Source organism: Erpetoichthys calabaricus, chromosome 4 (genome assembly GCF_900747795.2).
Source record: "Erpetoichthys calabaricus chromosome 4, fErpCal1.3, whole genome shotgun sequence".
Lineage (NCBI taxonomy): Eukaryota > Metazoa > Chordata > Cladistia > Polypteriformes > Polypteridae > Erpetoichthys > Erpetoichthys calabaricus.
The window spans coordinates 135,613,869-135,634,495 of NC_041397.2; the positions used below are offsets into that span (position 1 = coordinate 135,613,869).

The following is a 20,627-nucleotide window of genomic DNA, read 5'->3' on the forward strand; positions in this document are numbered from 1 at the left end:
ATCTATCTATCTATCTATCTATCTATCTATCTATCTATCTATCTATCTATCTATCTATCTATCTATCTATCTATCCAGCATGCACACCAGAGGAAAATCTCCCAGAGTCTCAAGTAAGTAGTGCCACACCTGGATGAGAGGGGGCAGTGTCACTGACAGTCTCCTGAGTACACTGAGGCAAAGGAAGCCCTGTTCCTTCCAACCCACATAATATCATTCACTAAGCCGCCACCAGAGCAAGCAAGACACCCATGGAAGCACACAGGACGGAGCCACGCCCACCAACTCTAAGACCATTGGATATGACGACAACTTGCAGAGCCACGCCCACCAACTCGGACGCAGCAACTCACAGAGCAGGGCATCATTCGCGTTCGTCTCTGCTACACTCCACATGCACCTCTGAAGAAGTATGTTTTTCGCGGATGTGAATCGCTGTATGCAGCGTGTAAAACAGTTTGTTTGTTGCAGATGTGAATCGTTGTATGCGGCGTGTAGAACAGTTTGCGAGGGGTATCCCATGGTCTTACAGTTGGTGGGCGGGTCTCTGTTAGTTGCTCTTGCGAGCGGGCAAGGCAGTGTGTATGCTTCGAGAGCGAGGGTGGACGCGACAGCACCATCTAAGAGGAATCATATCTGTTGCAGATGTGTTCCGCCCTCCACGCGTGCCCGCTGTCCAGCCCTGTCCCTTGCTCTGGGAGGTGGGGGCATGGCGGCAGTCCTCCAGTTTTCAGTCACGGACAATTGTATGTTGCTCTCTCCAGAGTTCCCTTACAGTCGTATCCTCAAACCCACCCCATAAGAAGAAGCATGTTTGTCGCCGATGTGAATCACTGTATGCGGCGTGTAGAACAGTTTGCGAGGGGTATCCCATGGTCTTACAGTTGGTGGGCGGGTCTCTGTTAGTTGCTCTTGCGAGCGGGCACATGACCAGGCGGTGAGTATGCTTCGAGAGCGAGGGTGGACGCGACAGCACCATCTAAGAAGAAGCATATTTGTCGCGGGTGTAAATCACTGTATGCAATGTGTAACACGCTGTATTGTATGTTGCCCTCTCCAGAGTTACATCTTTTCATTCACCTACAGTCATATCCTCAAAACCAACCCCATTTGGACAACTGTGTCTTTCAGGGAGTCTTTCAGGGACATTGAACCTTGATCTTGGTCTTAATCAAGATCTTGTGATATGATACATGCTACCGTAGAAAAAAAGAAGGAAGTGTGGTTACCCCAGCAAAGTAATTAGGCCACAGGTTCTTCTCACGGCAAATGACAGTGTAGCACACACCATGCCTGACAGGAACAGAACAGCCATGTGAGCACACACCTTGGCTGCCAGAAAAAGAACAGTGGTAACATCCTCTAAGAGAACAATGGAATACATAATGCAGGTGTGATAGCTGCCTGCACAAGCTGATGTCTGCTCGGGTCTTTATAGCAGACTTGTTGTTTACATCAGAATTAAAAGCCATGATCGGTTCGCAAAACAAATCATCCACATTGTCATGAGAAACAACATGATCCATGACCTAAGCTCTGCATCAAGTGAAAGACAGGAGCCATTTCACTGACAATGAACAAGAAACAATGAGATGACAGGACACTGCTACACACATACCAAAGTGAGAGGTCAGCCTGGATATAAAGCAATTGAGCAGCTCGCTAACACTGTGGCCCATCATCTTGCCGTACTGAGTGTATGGCATGAATTTAAAGGGTAACTTTCAGGAGAACTCTGTGATAGAAAGCAAGAAAAAAATGCATGAACCACCTGTCTTTGAGGTCTGAGTGTTTCCTAAAATATATATAGTTTATTAAGTAGCATATGCAAGTAAGAATTTCACTGCAGCCTGTAATGTAACAATAATGACCCTATATATATGTGTGTATGATTGTTTTACTACAGGTGGCACGATGGTGCAGTGGGTAGAACTGCTGCCTCGCAGTGAGGAGACCTGGGTTTGCTTCCTGGGGTCCTCCCTGTGTGGAGTTTGCATGTTCTCCCCCGTGTCTGTGTGGGATTCCTCCTACAGTCCAAAGACATGAGGTTAGGTGTATTGGCAATCCAAAATTGTCCCTTGTGTGTGCTTGGTATGTGGGGGTGTTTGTGCATGTGCCCTGCGATGGGCTGCCACCCTGCCCGGGGTTTGTTTCCTGTCTTGCACCCTGTGTTGGCTGGGATTGGCTCCAGCAGACCCCCGTGACCATGTAGTTAGGATATAGCGGGTCGGATAATGGATGGATGGATGGTTTACTACAAATATATTTTGATGTGGCTTAAGCATTAGAAACTAATATAAATAGGCATTAATTAATAAAGGTAGGCACCTTGCACCAGGACATGAGAGGTTTTTGGAATGGACAGCATGGTGAGTGGCCAGATGTTTGCTCTAATCACAATAAAGAGAGGAGTAAGCAAATGTTAGCTAGAGCAACATGCAACTACTTGTAAAAGGTGTCTTTATTTCATTGGTGGATATGGGAACAAAGCCTGCTCTGAGAACATAGGCATGCAGATTCATCCATATATAGACTTTGAAACTCATCCATGGACAACAGATAATCATCCCACTGCTGTAACTGTGCTATACCCGTGCCTCTGGCTTTCTCTGAAGCTAGAACATGAATGAATTCAGGACCATCACTATCAATATCTTATTTTCTTGCTAGCTTCTCTTCAGTTGTTGTTTTTTGAAAATAAAAGCCAACGTTAAAAACTTAGTTAATTATATCTGTCTATCTGTGCCTTATGTTATCTCTCTGATGTGGATATGGGGGTGGGGAGTTGAGGAATTTATTGCGTTCAGCAGGCCTGCAATTTAAAAAGAACAGATGTCCCAGGAATTATGTGCCCCATGCTGGATACAAAGGCTAACAAGGAAAACTGCCCAAATGTCAGACTAACACACGACAACGTCCCTCTCCAGTACTGCTTCTTTACCTACATGACTGATATCACTGTGATTCTCCTTGGAGACAAATGTAGATAAATGACTTTAACTGGTGAAGAACTATCAAGGTTGTTGTAGAGTGAATTCATTAACACAGGGCAATTCGCTAGAGGATGTGAAAGCAAAGTTTTATCTTCTAGTGAAAAGAAATGACCAAATAAAAACACACTTATTGCAGATGGTCTAACCCACTGTGTATGGTCCACTTTATAACAGATTGACTTATTCTTGAAATAAATGTGTAAATACAAAAGTATAAGATAATAAATGGGTTTGGGAGATTTAGCAAACAACCAGTAACAATGTGTTCAAATGTGTCCGGATAACAGCACTAATAAGCTCAAAAATATTACAATTTGTGCTGTACAGTATACATTTTTTCTCTGTTTACAGAACACATTGCAAGAATACATTTTGCTTGTTCCTTAAAAAACAATTTGCTCTTAATTATTGTTCTTGTTTGGGCAGCAAAGAAATTGTATTTGTGGTCAAAATGTAAAAAGAAGTATACTGGTTTTGTGGAAAATAGAGATTTGTTTGTGGTTGTTTTCATTTGATTTAAAACAAAGCTACCTGTGGTGTTGAATTTAAAAAAGACACAAGACATGTTGCTCCTCCCTATTGCAAGTCTTTACTTTCCTTTTCTTACAATACACATCCCAGAACTGTCTTCCAACCACCAATCCCATCTGCGCATTTTAATGACCCTCCCAACATCCCACTAGCCTTTTCTTTTGTGCTGTTATCTCACATTAGGACTGCACCGATGGACTGAGAGTGGGAGATCCATAAAAAGAGTCTAAAGCTATTGTAACTATTGTAGTCTTGGTCTGTTTACCATCTAAGAAGTTTAGGACCGGCGTATACTATGTGATTTTCTCATGTGTGACAACATTGAGGTTATAGTCCCCTCTTACATTTGACAACACTTAGCTGATTGAAGTCAGGCATGCACTATGCAATATTACATTCTCAAAAAACGTTGGAGTTTTTTAAAAAACAACTTCACATGAGATTGTAGATGAGACCATATGATGATGAGACAATTTAACACTGTAAAGAAATTGTGATATTTCATTGCATTCCTATTTTTACAGTAGGCTAACAATAGCTTATCTCCATCATTATTTGTTTAATTAGCCTGTATTTTAAGACCAGCAGATTGCATTACTTAATCAAATCTGTAAAACAAACATGTATTGCTGCTAGGAACGTTTAGATGTTTAACAATTATTATCCTCATTATTTCTTAAGTCCCAGTCAAGGCATTTCTTAGAAGCAATATCATACAATGGCTGATTCTCGGCGGCACGGTGGCGCAGTGGTAGCGCTGCTGCCTCGCAGTTAGGAGACCCGGGTTCGCTTCCCGGGTCCTCCCTGCGTGGAGTTTGCATGTTCTCCCCGTATCTGCGTGGGTTTCCACCGGGCGCTCCGGTTTCCTCCCACAGTCCAAAGACATGCAGGTTAGGTGGATTGGTGATTCTAAATTGGCCCTAGTGTGTGCTTGGTGTGTGGGTGTGTTTGTGTGTGTCCTGCGGTGGGTTGGCACCCTGCCCAGGATTGGTTCCCTGCCCTGTGTTGGCTGGGATTGGCTCCAGCAGACCCCCATGACCCTGTGTTCAGATTCAGTGGGTTGGAAAATGGATGGATGGATGGATGGATGATTCTCTTGTCAGGTTCCATTTAAAACAAAAGCCATTTTGCAATACAAATTTGATAAGACATTTAAAGCTACACAACACAGCAGAAAACAATGACTTTCAACCACTTTCATTACATACGATCTAGGGTGTCATTAGGATTTGAAGATATTAAGGTCTTAGCCCCCTTCAGTTATTTTGAAAGAGTTTGATTTTCCCCCTAAGGGTTATGCTGTGTCATACATGTATCCAAGAACACGGAGGGGGGGAATCACAAAAATCCAGGTTCAGCAGCTTAAACCCCTGAAGCCCCCCTCACAATGCCACTGCATAAAGTAAAAACAACATTCTTTGGATTTGTGTTTGTTCCTTTTTGATTCTTTCTTCGAATAATTGCAATGTTAAAAAAATCCAATAAACAATAATATATTTTAGTAGTAATAATTTTATTTAAATATGAAACACAAGGATCAATATTTTAGAAATAAAATAAAGGAATAGAACATTTTATGAAAAGGACATAAAACAGGTGAGCAGGCAGAGATGGCATGCACAAGCGTCTGCTATTATATTTATTTTACGTAAATTGTGCTACCAGGAAATTTCTTAAGTCAATTTGCCTTGGTTATAGTGCTGTTATTCAGATGCATCAGAAGTACTATGTAACTACTTTTCTTATACAATATTTTTTTTTTTTACCAGGGATTAATATTATTAGTACACTGGAGCTCCTTAAAATGTTACATTTATTCGTGCTGCAGATCAATTCTTGCTTTTCCTAGTGACTGACCCTGGGTTTTATTGATGGTTTTTGGAAAAATACAATTTTACAGTAAACTGTTTTCTTTTAAAATCTAATAGGTAATTAAGAAAATTCAGAACTGGGGGTATACATATAATTTCACTTGTCTGTATCACATCCTGTACAAAAAGGTAGCTTCAATCAGACTTGAATGTAATGCTTTGATCTGTAATCGTGTACCATTACAAAGTTTTGGAGGATTTAAACCAAAAGCAATAGAATCTGAATCATGGTTTACTTTAACTTATTACATACAACACTGTCGATTGGTCGAGGCCCGGGTTAACAATGGCCACCACCAGTACTCTTAGCCAACAGGGTTCCATTGGAAATTGGGCTACTGTTGGCCAAAGAAGGAGAAGAAGAGGGGGGGAGATGTGTCCAGAGGCAGGAGGAGAGGAGGAAGGTAAAGAGAGTCGAGCTGAGGGTAGGGACTTTGAATGTTGGCTTTATGACTGTTAAGGGAAGAGATTTAGCTGATTTAGCTGATGTGACAGAGAGAAGGAAGGTTGATATATTATGTGTGCAAGAGACTAAATGGAAGGGGAGTAAGGCCAGGTGGATTGAAGGTGGATTCAAATTGTTCTATCTTGGTGTGGATGGGAGGAGAAATGGAGTAGGGGTTATTCTGAAGGAACAGTATGTCAAGAGTGTTTTGGAGGTGAAAAGAGCGTCAGAAAGAGTGATGATTATGAAACTGGAAATTGAAGGTGTGATAATGAATGTTGTTAGTGCATATGCCTTGCAAGTTGGATATGCAATGAATGAAAAAGAAGATTTCTGGAATGAGATGGATGAAGTGATAGGCAGTGTACCCATGGGACAGAGAGTGGTGATTGGAGCAGATTTCAATGGACATGTTGGTGAAGGGAACAGAGGAGACGAGGAGGTGATGGGTAGGTTGGTGTCAAAGATGTCAAATGAAAAAGGTCAGAGGATAGTGGATTTTGTGAAAAGGATGGACATGGCTGGTGTGAATACATATTTTAAGAAGAGGGAGGAACATAGGGTGACGTACTAAGAGTGGAGGAAGATGCACACAGGTAGATAATATCCTATGCAGTAGGGTCAATCTGAAGGAGATTGAAGACTGCAAAGTGGTGGCAGGGGAAACTGCAGTTAGACAGCATGGGATGGTAGTCTGTAGGATGACGTTGGAAATCAAGAAGAGGAGGAGAGTGATGGCAGAGCCAAGGATCAAATGGTGGAAGTTGAAAAAGGAAGACTGCAAGGTTGAGTCCAGGGAGGAGGTAGGACAGGCACTGGGTGCAGTGAAGAGTTGCAGACAGCTGAGCAATTACAGCAGTATTAGTAAGGGTGACAGCAAGAAGGGTGCTTGGTGTAACATCTGGACAGAGGAAGAAGGAAATGGAAACCTGGTGGTGGAATGGGAAAGTCAGTGGGAAAGAAGTGGGATAGTAAGGTGAAGAGAGAGGTGGCGAGGGCCTAAAAATAGGGTTATGATGAGTTGTATGAGAAGTTGGACACTAAGGAGGGAGAAGTGAGCTGGTACACTGTAGCGCCCTTTTATTACTTCATTCCTGCTTTGATAACCAGAACATAGTGGTACAACGCAGTCTGACATCCATGGGGACACCCCAGTTCTCTGTAAAACTGTATTTCATCACCAAGGCCCTATCATCTCCCACCCCATTGTTCGAAGTATACTGTATATACTACATATAAGCGCAATCAACTATCCATGGTCGAATTTGTATATATTTTATTGCAAGGCGTAACAAGAAGTCTGACAGAATAATGAATACTGGTTGTACCTAATAAGGCAACTTGCTAAGCATGTCTTCTTTGAGATTTACAGAACTTTCAACCTTCCCCTTTGCTTCTTGTCATGGCCTTCACTTGCATTAAACGGCAAGCCCACTTCTTTCAAGTCAAGTCAAAATTTATTTACAAAGCACATTTCAAAAGAACAGACTAAACTGAAACAAAGTGCTGCATTTCTCTGTATGATTCCTTCCCTTCTATCTTGTTTCTTAAGGTATAGAGAAAAGACGAGATGTTCTTTAATAGGTAAAGTAATGGACAGTGGCAGTCAGACTTGAGTGCAGTTGGTCCATAGGCCCAGTGGCAAATACACTGCATTTGTGGGCTATGTCTCCTTCCAGGCCAGGTGAGAGTAAAAATAGGAGAACAAGAATTTGTGCGGAGGACCTATGTGTGGGTATGCGTAACAAAGAATTTGGGCATGGCAATAAAAGTATTTATGTTTTAGGACAGGGTCACTCCAAAACCTTTCCTTGACAAAACAATACTTATCTAGGCCATGGTGACATCATGGTCGCCGCTTGCTTTCACACCATGTTATCAAGTAGTTTGACAAGAATATGCTTGAACCCCAGTATATCATTTTATATATTTAAAAAATTATTTGTGACTTGGAAACTTTGATCCACAACAAAATACTTGTAATAGGTGAAAATCAATGAATTTATCCAAAAATGGCCATCCTGCTCATCATAAAACACTGCTAACAAAAATTAAAAACTCAAACAATAATACACAAAGTACAAAATGAGAACAGTAGCAACTTCCATTATATTATAATGATTTTGCTCAAAATGAGCAAGTGACTAAGGTAGTTTTTAAAGAAAAATAACCAAGAGATGAAAACACCAGATCTGGACAGGAAAACTTTTAGCCAGAGTTTTTTCCCCAGACTTATGTGAATGTTCCTTTTTTGCATCTTCTTTGTTCATTTTTTATTTATGTTTTATGAGTCTGTCTATTTTTGTGATTATTCTGTTTACTTATTATTTATTATCTATGTATAATGTGCTCCTTATATTTTGTGGGGTGAATCCCAGGAGGCAGGGCCGCCTTTATGTCATTGCTAAGGGACGATCTTCAGCTTATAAATTGAGGCTGGGAAGCGAGTATACTGGCATTTCATCTTTTGTTTGTTATTGGAGTGTGCAAGTATTGCATATGTCATGAGATTTTGTCATGGATATTTTGAAATTGCTTGCTATTGTGCAGCATAGGTCACCATAGACTTATGTCAGAAAGTGTATTATATCTTGTGTGACAAAGATAGAGGCTGTAGCAGCCACTCGACCCGACACAGACAGACACAGGAAGCACACTGATAAAACACAAATGTTTTATTTCTTTTTCTTCACCTGTGGCCAATGTCTTCCCCATTTTCCACAGACACAACACAGTCCCAAAGCACCAACACCACAATACATTTCATCTTTTTCTCTTTTCACCTCCACTCCTCCTTGGCAAGCTTCGTCCACCTTCCACTTGACTCTGGCTCACCGAGTAGTCTCTGCTGGACCCTTATATAAATCACTCATTGCCCCACTTCTGGCTGCACTTCTGGGTGTGGCAGAAGAACCACCCACATGGGCTCAGTAACAGCTGCAGCGCCCCCTGGCGGCGCCTCCAGATCCCAACAGGGTTGTATTCAACTCCATCTCCCATGAAGACATGCATTCTGGAAGAGGTAATGCTCTGTCCATTCTTGTTCCCCTGGACCATACAAGGAAGAGGCATCCCGGCCAGGCAATGGCCCCGGTCGTCCGCCATGATTTGTTTCCATGCTACTTTTCTGCAAGGTTCTTGTTTTGTTTTGCAAAGTCTTGTAATCTATTTTGGATCCTCAAATGCCACCATTTTGATTCCTGTTGTTAGGTTCACTTCCTGGTTCTCTTGGGGTGTCGCCTCTGAGGTTGTGACCATGACTATCAACACAATGGGATAAAAGGACAGCTTTGAGCTCATTTCCTTATCCAATCTGTGGATGCCAAAATCATTTAATAAAAAAAGAATAATCAACTTTGTTAACTGTTGTCTTGAGTATTACTTTCAGTTTTGACCCCTTTTTGTTCCTTTGACATTGATTCCTGGTTTGTATTGTTTTGTTTTGTTTTGTTTTCTTACACTCATCTTTTCTAATACTCTTTGGTCATTGAACTGACAGAACATATCCATTCTGCATGAAAACATGAGATGAAAAATATTTGTTGGCTATCTCTACAAACTACAGTACATGGGGTAAGTAATATATATAAAAACGTTTTGGGTGGAGTGTTACTTTAATTAATTAATTAATAAATTAAAGTTACTTTATTTAACTATTAAAACTTTATTTTAGTGGATTTTTTTGTGTTTTGGGAAGGGTTTTCTTAATTTTGGCCTGTCAATACGGGAGAGACTTTCTCACTAGCCTGAAGAAGGCAGCTACTGAGCAAAGCCCGGCATTGCTATCATAGCACATGCTTCACACAGCTGGCCTTTTGTGGGTCTTTTTGGTGGCCTTTCACCCTTTTTACTCTTTTGTGTACACTTATTCTGAACAGGCTTTTATGGAGCATTTGCAGTCTTGCCCTTGTGACAAGCGTTTCCTAGAGCTTGAGTTTGTTCAGACTTTAGTGTGTTTTCTGTGTTTTAACTTTGTTTTTCTGGATTTTGAGTTTTGCTTTGGTGCTTGGCAAATGTGTTGATCCCTATTTTTCATATTTTTCCATGTCTTTTGAGTAACACTTTTGGATTTGCCCTTTTCTGAGTAGAACTCTTTTTCAACATATTGTTTTTTGTGTAGGACCTATGATTTGTATTTTGTACTGTATCTTTTTTGGATTATGGACTTGTTTAAATACATCACTATTTTGGCATATCTGCTTCCTCACATTCTCGCTTCAGTTTGCATTATTTTCTAGGTATGAGAGGTTAGCTGTATTCAAAGAGAAGTGCCACCAGACAGCCTGGCGCTAAAGCCTCCTTCCATCTCAAAAACAATGTAGCATTGCTCAACAATCAATACAAAATGAAAATAAAATATATAAAGCACACAGCAAAATGTGACCTGTCCTTTCTGTTCAGTGCAATCAGTGTACAAGCAACATCTCCTTTAAGGTTTTTGCCTGCAATAGAAAAGCATAAAAAAATTTAAACTAGGCTATTTCAGCACACTCTGCTTTCTTGATTATATAAGTACTATATCACTTACTCGTTCTGCTAAAATCCCAGAAAACTAAATACCTGTATTATTTATGGTCATGAGTTTTACATATAAACTCATGAGAGGATGATTTCAAATATGTACACATAAACTCCTTCATGAAAGCTATGTGACATTTAGTAAACCACATGCATCACATTTTTATTGTACTTGTATTAGTATAATAAACTCTAATAATATATAAAAAAATATAAATAATTTGTTATTAAAGTACAGTCATTACAATGACTGCATATTCTTCTTCCTTTTCATTTTCTCCCACTTGTGTGTGGGGTCGATATGTTTGATCAGCCTTCTCCATACAGCTTGGTCCTGCACCTACTCCCCAGCCAAGCACTTTTCCTTCAGATCTTCTTTTACTTTATCCATCCACTTCCACTTTGACCTCCCTCGCTTTCTTGTCCCCTGTACTTCCATTCCTATCACTCTTTTGCCTATGTATCCCTTGTCTTTGCTCATCACATGTCCATACCATTTCAACTTAGTTTTGTCTATTTTTTTAGATATCTCTCCCACTTTTGATGCACCACTGACTGCCTCATTTTTTTATTCTGCCCTTTTTTATAACTCCACACATTCATCTCAACATTCTTTTTTTCTGGCACATCTAACTTCTGGGGGCGGCACGGTGGCGCAGTGGGTAGCGCTGCTGCCTCGCAGTTGGGAGATCTGGGGACCTGGGTTCGATTCCCGGGTCCTCCCTGCGTGGAGTTTGCATGTTCTCCCCGTGTCTGCGTGGGTTTCCTCCGGGTGCTCCGGTTTCCTCCCACAGTCCAAAGACATGCAGGTTAGGTGGATTGGCGATTCTAAATTGGCCCTAGTGTGTGCTTGGTGTGTGGGTGTGTTTGTGTGTGTCCTGCGGTGGGTTGGCACCCTGCCCGGGATTGGTTCCTGCCTTGTGCCCTGTGTTGGCTGGGATTGGCTCCAGCGGACCCCCGTGACCCTGTGTTTGGATTCAGCGGGTTGGAAAATGGATGGATGGATCTAACTTCTGCTCCTGCACTCCCTTTACTGCCCATGTCTCAGCTCCAAACATCATTGCATAACTTCACCTTAATTCTTGGATCACACAATACTCTTTATACCTTCTTCTAATTGTTCCATCCACACTGCACCCTGCAGGTTATCTTTGCATCTAATTCTCCTTATTGAGCTACCATTAATACTAGATATTTTAATCTTATCCTCTCTTTTCAAATCTCTTGTTGAAGGCTAACTTATGAATCCTGATCATCATAAATCCTCAAATATTCTGTATTTTCCCTATTTACCTAAAATTCTCTATCTTCCAAATTCCTCTCCACTTCCTCTTTTGTGGTGCTATACAACACAATGTTATTGGGACAAATTGCATCAATGTCATTCGATATCGACAGTTGAAGCTCCTGAACACTGACTTAACATCCATTCGCATCAGGCCACAAAGGAGAAGATTTGTGAGAATTGTAGTATCAGGTCCATTTCCAATACTCTGTAGATCAGATAGAGCCTACAGTCGACTCTTGGCCCTAAACACTTGGATGAGTACCTTTTGGACAACTGGGATCTTTTCTGGGAGAGACTGTGTTTCTACAGACAAGATGTTCTACATCCAAACATATTCAGTGCCCGGGTACTCTCTGGCAATATCTCGAAGATAATCTGTCTTTCTTGACTATGTAATTTCAATCCTAATCCATATTACTAAACGAGAATGGTAAACCGGATATGGACGCAGGGACCTGCCCGTGGACGCAAAAGACATAGTGCGCAAGTGCCACACAAAGCCCCCCACCCCCCCGAGTGAAACGGGAGAGACTACGCACGTGCGCAGGCGCCACACAAAGCCCCCCCCCCCACCAGAGCAAAACGGGAGAGACTACGAACCGTCAGAGTAGGAAACAAAGTAAAACGTCATAAAGAGGTTAAAGTACAGGGACAAACACATGGAGAGCAGGTTACAGAACAAAGCCCCCCTCCCCAGAGTAAAACGAGAGAGACTACGAACCGTCTGACATGCCGCAAGCAGGATAAAGCGAGGTCAGAAATAAAACACAGAGTAGGAAACAAAGTAAAACTTTATAAAGGGATTAAAGAACGGGGAAGAACACATGGAGAGCGGGTTACAGATGATGAAAACTGGAATGCAACAGCTTCAAAAAAACCTAGGCACGAAACACATGAACACCGAGATACAGAATATAAAGGCAGAAACAACGACAGTTAAACGTCCACACCACACACCATGGTAAAAACCGACATGATACGGAGGGCGCAGGCATCGCCGCCATATTGTGAGTGGCACTAATGCGTGGTGAAGGCGCAGGAGGAGACATAGTAAAACAAGAGGAGTCAACGCCCCGCCCCAGAGTGAAACCGGATACACTACGGAGTCCACAAAGGTTCATACATCACACCCGAGATGGTACGGACACGCGTCTGAAACCGCGGAAGCAAAACTGTCTCGGCTCCAAAACCAAACAGCTCAACAACTAACACAGCTTCGACACCGAGCCCGCGTGGACAGATCTAATGAACGTGGACGCCTACAACGCGCGTCTCAAACTGCGTAGGCAAAGCAGGCACGGATTCAACACGACACAGCTCGAGTAACCGAGATACAAACACGCGCCTGCCTAGATATAATTAATGAACGCAGGCGCCTACAACGTGCGTCTGAAATGCCGCAGACCAGGCAGGCACTGCTCCAAAAAGAAAGAGCTCGACTAAACGAGATACGAAGTGAAACGGGAAACACTACAGAGTCCGCAGTGCTCCACGATGCACCACATGATAGTTTGGAAAGAGCTTCGTAGTAACAGTGGGGAGACCCAGAGTGACACGGGCGAACGCTCCGTATTAAACATACGTCATCCTCACACGTCCAAAATATACAGCATAGGTGAATCACATTACAGTGATGCATTATTAACAGTACGATAAACATCACAGTATCGCAAACAAATGAAAATTATTACTCGAAAAAGGGAAAATATATTCACCACACACCAGGTGTCATTGAAACAAAAGCAGAATAAAGCGAGATCAGAAATGAAAGACAGAATAGAAAGCAAACTAAAACGTCATAAACAGGTTAAACGAGGGGGCCAAACACATGGACAGCAGGTTACAGATAATCCATCCATCCATCCATTTTCTAACCCGCTGAATCCGAACACAGGGTCACGGGGGTCTGCTGGAGCCAATCCCAGCCAACACAGGGCACAAGGCAGGAAACAATCCTGGGCAGGGCGCCAACCCACCGCAGGACACACACAACACCAAGCACACACTAGGGCCAATTTAGAATCGCCAGTCCACCTAACCTGCATGTCTTTGGACTGTGGGAGGAAACCGGAGCGCCCGGAGGAAACCCATGCCGACACGGGGAGAACATGCAAACTCCACGCAGGGAGGACCCGGGAAGCGAACCCAGGTCCCCAGATCACCCAACTGCGAGGCAGCAGCGCTACCCACTGTGCCACCGTGCCGCCCCGGTTACAGATAATGAAGACCGGAATTCAAAAGCTTCAAAAACAAAAGCTCGACTGACCAAGATACAAACTGAAACGGGAAACACTACGGGGTCCGCAGTAGTCCAGAATGCACCGCATAATAGTACGGAAGGAGCTCCGTTTTAACAGTGAGGGGCCCCAGAGTGACACGGGCGAACGCTCCGTATTAAACATGCGTCATCCTCACACGTGGCTGCCCAGCGGGCACGGGTTCAAAACACCGGGGGTAGGCGAGCGAAGCAAGCAGGGGGCGGAGCCCCCTTGTGTTTACTATAACGCTACTGTATGTTAGGATGTGATAATTCTGTAGTGAGTTCACATTAAATGTCTAACTAAAAAACTCAAACAAAGCAGTATAAGTGCAAATAACTTAATTACCATTTCACCTATAGTTGTGCACTCTATTAGAACTATTATAATAGATTTAAGATTAAATAAAAAATCTGCATAAAGCTGCAATAATACGAATAAGTGACTTACCATTTCAAGCTGACTTAAAACTCACAGTCAGCTCTGCTCTTCAGACACCTTAAATATGGCTCTGCTAAATATTAGAGCATTAACCAGAAAGACTTTTTACATTAACAATCTTATCAGTGATGGGAAAATAGACCTTCTTACATTGAGTAAAATATGGCTCAGCTTTGATGGTGTGGTAGTTTTAATTGAAGCAGAACCTCTGAATGACAGTTTTGTTCATTCAGTTCGCCAAGGCAAAAAAGGTGGCACTTTAGCAAATATTTACTCAAGCTGATTAAACTGTAAAAATCCCAGTTTTGGGACTTTGGTGTCTTTCAAGTATGTTGCCATGGTTATTCAAGGAGTGTTGCAGTCTCTCGTATTGAATGTTTATATATTTCCAAAATATAATGTGAATTCTCAGATTTAGTATCATAATAACCCAGCCACAGGGGATGCACAAACCGATGTGTTTCTTTGTGCCGGTCCCAAGCCCGGATAAATGGGGAGGGTTACGGCAGGAAGGGCATCCGGTGTAAAATTTTGCCAAATCAATATGCGGACAACAATACAAATTTCCATACTGTATCGGTCTAGCCCCAGGTTAACAACGACTGCCACCAGTACTGTTAGTCAACAGAGTGCTGGTGGAAATTGGGCTATTGTTGGCCAAAGAAAAAGAAGGAGAAGAAGAGGGGGAAGACATGTCCGGAGGCAGGAGGAGAGGAGGAAGGTAAAGAAAGTGGAACTGAGGGTAGGAACTTTGAATGTTGGCAGTATGACTGGTAAGGGGAGAGAGTTAGCAGATATGATGGAGAGAAGGAAGGTTGATATATTGTACGTGCAAGAGACTAAATGGAAGGGGAGTAAGGCCAGGTGGATCGGAGGTGGATTCAAATTGTTCTATTATGGTGTGGATGGGAGGAGAAATGGGGTAGGAGATATTCTGAAGGAACAGAATGTCAAGAGTGTTTTGGAGGTGAAAAGAGTGTCAGGCAGAGTAATGATTATGAAGCTGGAAATTGGAGGTGTTATGATGAATGTTGCTAGTGCATATCCACCGCAAGTTGGGTGTGCAATGGGTGAGAAAGAAGATTTTTGGAGTTGGATGAAATGATGAACAGTGTACCTAAGGAACAGAAAGTGGTGATTGGAGCGGATTTCAATGGACATGTTGGTGAAGGGAACAGAGGAGACGAGGAGGTGATGGTTAGGTATGGTGTTAAGAAGAGGAATGAAGAAGGTCAGAGGATAGTGGATTTTGCCAAAAGGATGGACAAGGCTGTGGCTGTGAGCTGCCAGGCAAGAGAAAAAGAGGAAGGCCTAAGAGAAGGTTTATGGATGTGCTGATAGAGGACATGCAGGTGATGGGTGTAACAGAACAAGATGCAGAGGACAGAAAGATATGGAAGAAGATGATCTGCTGTGGCAACCGCTAACGGGAGCAGCTGAAAGAAGAAGAAGGTATCAATTATAATAACTATGACAGGTTCTTAATTGTAGGCAATTTCAATTTGCATGTGGATAACCAAATATGACCCGAAAGCAAGGGAATTTATTAACTTACTGTTTACTCTTTTAATCACAGTCAGCACTTCCGCCAGCCTACACATAAGGGAGGACACACGCTGGATTTGGTGATTTCAAGAGGTTTAAAAGTTCATGTGAGGCAGGTCATTGATATCGGTATATCTGACCATTTTCCCATATTATTTGATATTGAAATACTGATAACTACAACTAATGAGAAGCATACTGTTAAAAAGCATTATTTTGATACATCTGCAGCTTCAATGTTTGCAGATATTCTAAACAATCAGCCCAATTGTAGTGCTTACCTTAATAATGCTTATAGTGTAACCATAAGGTGGAATATTTTAATCCTAAAGTGAGAGCTGCTGCTGACATAGTGGCCCCTGAATGCGATGCAAAGATCTTGAGAAATCCTCCAACACTATTATACCTTGGAAGACCCAAAGAGTGTTTGATTTAAAGAGAACGTCCCAGAGGGCTGCGCATAAATGGAGAAAAATTAAACAGATATTCCATTATGAAATACTGAAGACAAAAATAGATATAACAACGTAATCCACCTTAAGAGGCAGTCCTATTTCTCTAAAATTATAAATGATAATGCTGGTAATCCAAGAGATTTATTCTCAACTATTGATTATCTTCTAAACCCAGCTCACTCAAAGGAACTGATACACATTGAAGAATAAAAACAAAGAATTCAAAACTTTAAGGCTTGATTGGGATTGGCAAAAAATAGGCCATAACAGGTTGTTTAAGTGACCAGCTAAGTGTCATAAAATAAGGTAGATGATGAATTGGTGTCCTTGCAGTTTTAAATGCTCTGTTTTAGTCACTAGAGCACACTTCCTACAGTTCCCAAGCATTAACGTTTTTCTTTGTGCTTCAAGTTTGTTTTTGCTCATCTCTTTTTACTTCTTGTATGGTCCAATCTATGTTTGTTGTAACTGTTTTTACCATTTATTATTATTATTATTATTATTACAAAGATGTAAAGATGTAGAGAAAAATGTAGAGGTAAGCTTATTTAATAGTTTAGGACTGAGAACTGAGAAGTGCTGCTCAGTTTCAGCTCAACTAGTGAGCAGGCAAGGCCTAAGCAGAACAAAAACTTTTTGCAGCGTCATACAGAGAGATCAAAGACTGGAGGTATTGAAGTACTGAGGAGCAGACCACAAGACAAGAGTTTTGAATTAGATCTTAGCTGCAAGTGGAAGTCAGTGGGTAAAATGAGGAAGAGAGCTCACCTCTCTTCCTCATTTTACCAACTCATCATTACACTATTCAAGTACAGTGACAAAATGTGAACTCACTCAGACAATGACTAATCATGGGATTCCAACCCAAAATCCTGAAACTGTGGGACAATAGTGCTAGCCACTTTGCCACTGTCAAATGTGCAATAGAAGGTTATTTATTTATTTATTTATTTTAATTCTGCCTTTAGGTTAAAATATATTGTGATCTTGTGCTTGTGTGCTTCCTGGTACTCTTTAGTTAAAATCCTCTTGGAAGAATTCTGTGTAGATCAGATTGTCTTTAGTATTTGATAGCTAATCTATTCAATATGACACCACACAGCAGTCCGCCTAAGTACTACTCCTGACCAGATTTTGCCTATGGTCACCTATCAAGTGTAATTAGGCTTTACAGTATACTACTCAGGGGAATAGAAGAAAGGAAAATAGTCATAGCCAACCAACTAAATGAGTAGCTGGCAAATCTTTTAAACAGAAGAACAGTGTGATCACAAACAATTCAAAGGAATGATAAACTAGAGAGTGGAAACAATTGTGCTCTACCTAGGAATGGTGATAATTAAGTTAACGTTAGTACGTCCGTACATTGTTAGTTGTCATTTCTGGGTTTTGCTCTGGTAATTTACTCCCACATCACAAATAAGTGTAAGTTAGATTGCCTAGAGACACCGAGTTGGCTTGATGTCAGTGAGAGTGGAGTTGTGCATCCCCATTGATGGACTGGCATTTTCACCAGGGTTAGTGCAATCCATATTTGTGCCAGATAAATGTTGCCTTTTCTCAAGCGTACAAATTCCAAGTAAAAAGGCCATTCAAGACAGGATTCACCTTTTTATCATGTCTTAGAGTTCAGCCTGAAATATACAGCATGAGAACACTCAACCTTTCATGAGCCATTAGTTAAACACATACATTTAAAGTTCCATAAACACACCAAGCACACAACCAAGAAAACATGCATAGTAAACAATTGATTGCGGCAAAGAATATTTCTTGTGCAATTGATTCCCAAGGTGAAGGAGAATGTCTAATTAACTTAAGACATTAAAACATGCAGGAGGTCAAGCTGGCACAACAGCTAAATTAATAGTGTGATAGTTGGATAATTAAAAAAATGACTGGACCTGCAGTTACATTAATTTGCCCAAGAGTGACTTGTGTTTCACACAACTTCAACATTCCTGCCACGTGGAATAATTATGAATTAAGTGGCTTTTTAGTGTTTTAGCAAATAAGAAAGTTCAAAATGAGAGGGAATTGTTGCACAGGTAATGAAGCACTGTAACAGTAGTCAGCATGAAGCATCTAATGAGCTGATTAGCCAAACAGAAAATGAAATTATTAATGCAAGAGTGTCAAAAAAAAACATGGACAGAGATGAGGAAAGACCTGCAGAACATCATGAAGCTCATTAAGTATACGGAGTGGTTATCTAGAGTATTTTAGATTGTTTTAGGTTTAATTGTAACATATCCTTAATCTAAAAATGCATTGACATTTTCAGCACCTTTACTGAACTCTACAATTGTGCAGACAGATTTCTACTTAAGGAATAAGCTAGGAATTTTTAAGTCAAAGTAATCTCTTCACAATAATGGCATGTATTAATTTACCACAGAAAACTGTGTTCTAAAGTGAAGAATTTTGCATACATTTAAAAACCCCATAGCCTGTTATTGCATTTTAAAATGGTAGTGAAGGGGTTGGGGCACAAACATGAAAACAAAAACCTTAAAACTTACCAAATATATCAACTTTGAAGCAGCAATGGTTTCAGTTTAAGAAAACATGCCTTCCGAGTTTCTGGGGTGTGCTTGTGACAACAAAAGAAAACTGGAAATAATACATTTTATTGCAGATTCTTGGTACTATTTTCTTGAGTTAAGTATATGATTCTTGGAGTAGAGTTTAGACAAATTCAGAGATGCGACCCCAATTTGCAAAATTTCTGTAGATTCAGACTACATATTAGCCTACGTTTGCATTTGCAGTTCTGCTTATTCCATGGCTTGTAATGAATTACGTTCTTCACAAAAGTGTGCTGAGTGTCTGATATAATGTGTGGTGGACGGCCAGGACCCTTCCCCAGCTGGCATGCTTCTGTAGTGGAGCGAAGGGAAAGAGTTTCCCACAGCAAAATAAAAGTCTTGTGTGTTGCAGACTTAAGCCTGTGTCTGTCTGTGTCAGCTTTGGGGAGCTTGTGTGCCCCTTGCAAGCTACAAGTCGCAGAGCTGTCAATATGCCCTGCTGATTTGAGGACAATTCAAAACAAGCATAAAATCATATTATTTTCTTATACCATGTGTACCGTAAATCATATTTTTTATAGGCTGGCACACATATCGAATTACATAGAGATATTTTAGATTAGATTATTTATTTATAAAAGCACATTTAAAACAACAGAGGTTGCACCAAAGTGCTGTACAAAAAATAAAACACAATACAAAAAATCACATGCAAAAGCAGATTAATAAAACAACCAATTTTTAACATTCACCGCAATCCCATCATACACAATGAAAGACAGAAGAAAACAAGTAGGTCTTATGCTGACTTTTAAAAACCTTGATCGAAGATGAAGACCTGATGTGCAGAGGCAAGTCGTTCCAAAGCCTAGGAGCAACAACTGAAAAAGCTCTGTCTCCCCTAGACTTCAGCCGAGATCTTGGCACTACAAGGAGCAGTCGTCCAGATGACCTCAGTGCTCTTGGTGGGACATAGGGGTGAAGGAGGTCACAGATATATTTTAGAGCAAAACCATGCAAGACTTTAAAAACAAACAACAAGGTAGCCAGTGGAGAGAGGCTAAAATGGGGGAGATGTGATCCCTTTTTCTCGACCTAATCAAAAATCTAGATTTTGGCAGACCCACATATAAGGAATTATAATAATCTAGTCGAGATATAATAAAGGCATGAATGACTGTTTCCAAGTCCTTCTGTGATAGAAAGAATTTTAGTTTAGAAATTGGCCTCAGTTGGTAAAAACTGGACTTTACTACTGTGGAGATTTGTTTTCAAAACTTAGTGATGACTCAAAGATGATACCTAGGATATGGTGATTTAATGATAGATGCACACTAATATCATCTGATGAATAATTCTAAATGGTGGCTACTTATCCTTTACTTCCTTCTGTTTCTTTATTTAACATCACCTCCAAAGTAAGATTCAGTGGCAGTGGCAGCATGGTGCATGTTAGCGAAGTGTGCACATAAGAGTCTCATTGTACTTTGCACATATAAGAATATATCTGAATGGATCTGATTAAACTGCATTGCATTTTTTATAAAAAAATCTTTTTTATAAAATTCATGTTCATACTAAGTGCACAGGGCTAATCAACACTCAGCATTATACCCATTCTGTGGCAAGTGTTGTGTGTACGCACAATAGAAAAAAAAAGGACAAAATCAAAGTACAGATAAGTTAAAAAATCTAAACTATAATGAAACAAATCAAAGTGCCTTGCTGAGGATATGCTAATAAAAGAACTTAGG

At 41.0% G+C, this 20,627-nt stretch overlaps 1 protein-coding gene across 1 annotated transcript in view; it reads left to right on the forward strand.

Moving 5' to 3' along the window:
- Positions 1–14,844: 14,844 nt before the first annotated feature.
- The window catches only part of LOC127527659 (uncharacterized), a 66,339-nt gene continuing 60,556 nt past the window's right edge, over positions 14,845–20,627 (forward strand). The window contains exon 1 of the mRNA XM_051927128.1: positions 14,845–15,209. The gene's annotated coding sequence lies outside the window, so the exon portion shown is untranslated. The remainder of the gene's footprint in view (positions 15,210–20,627) is intronic.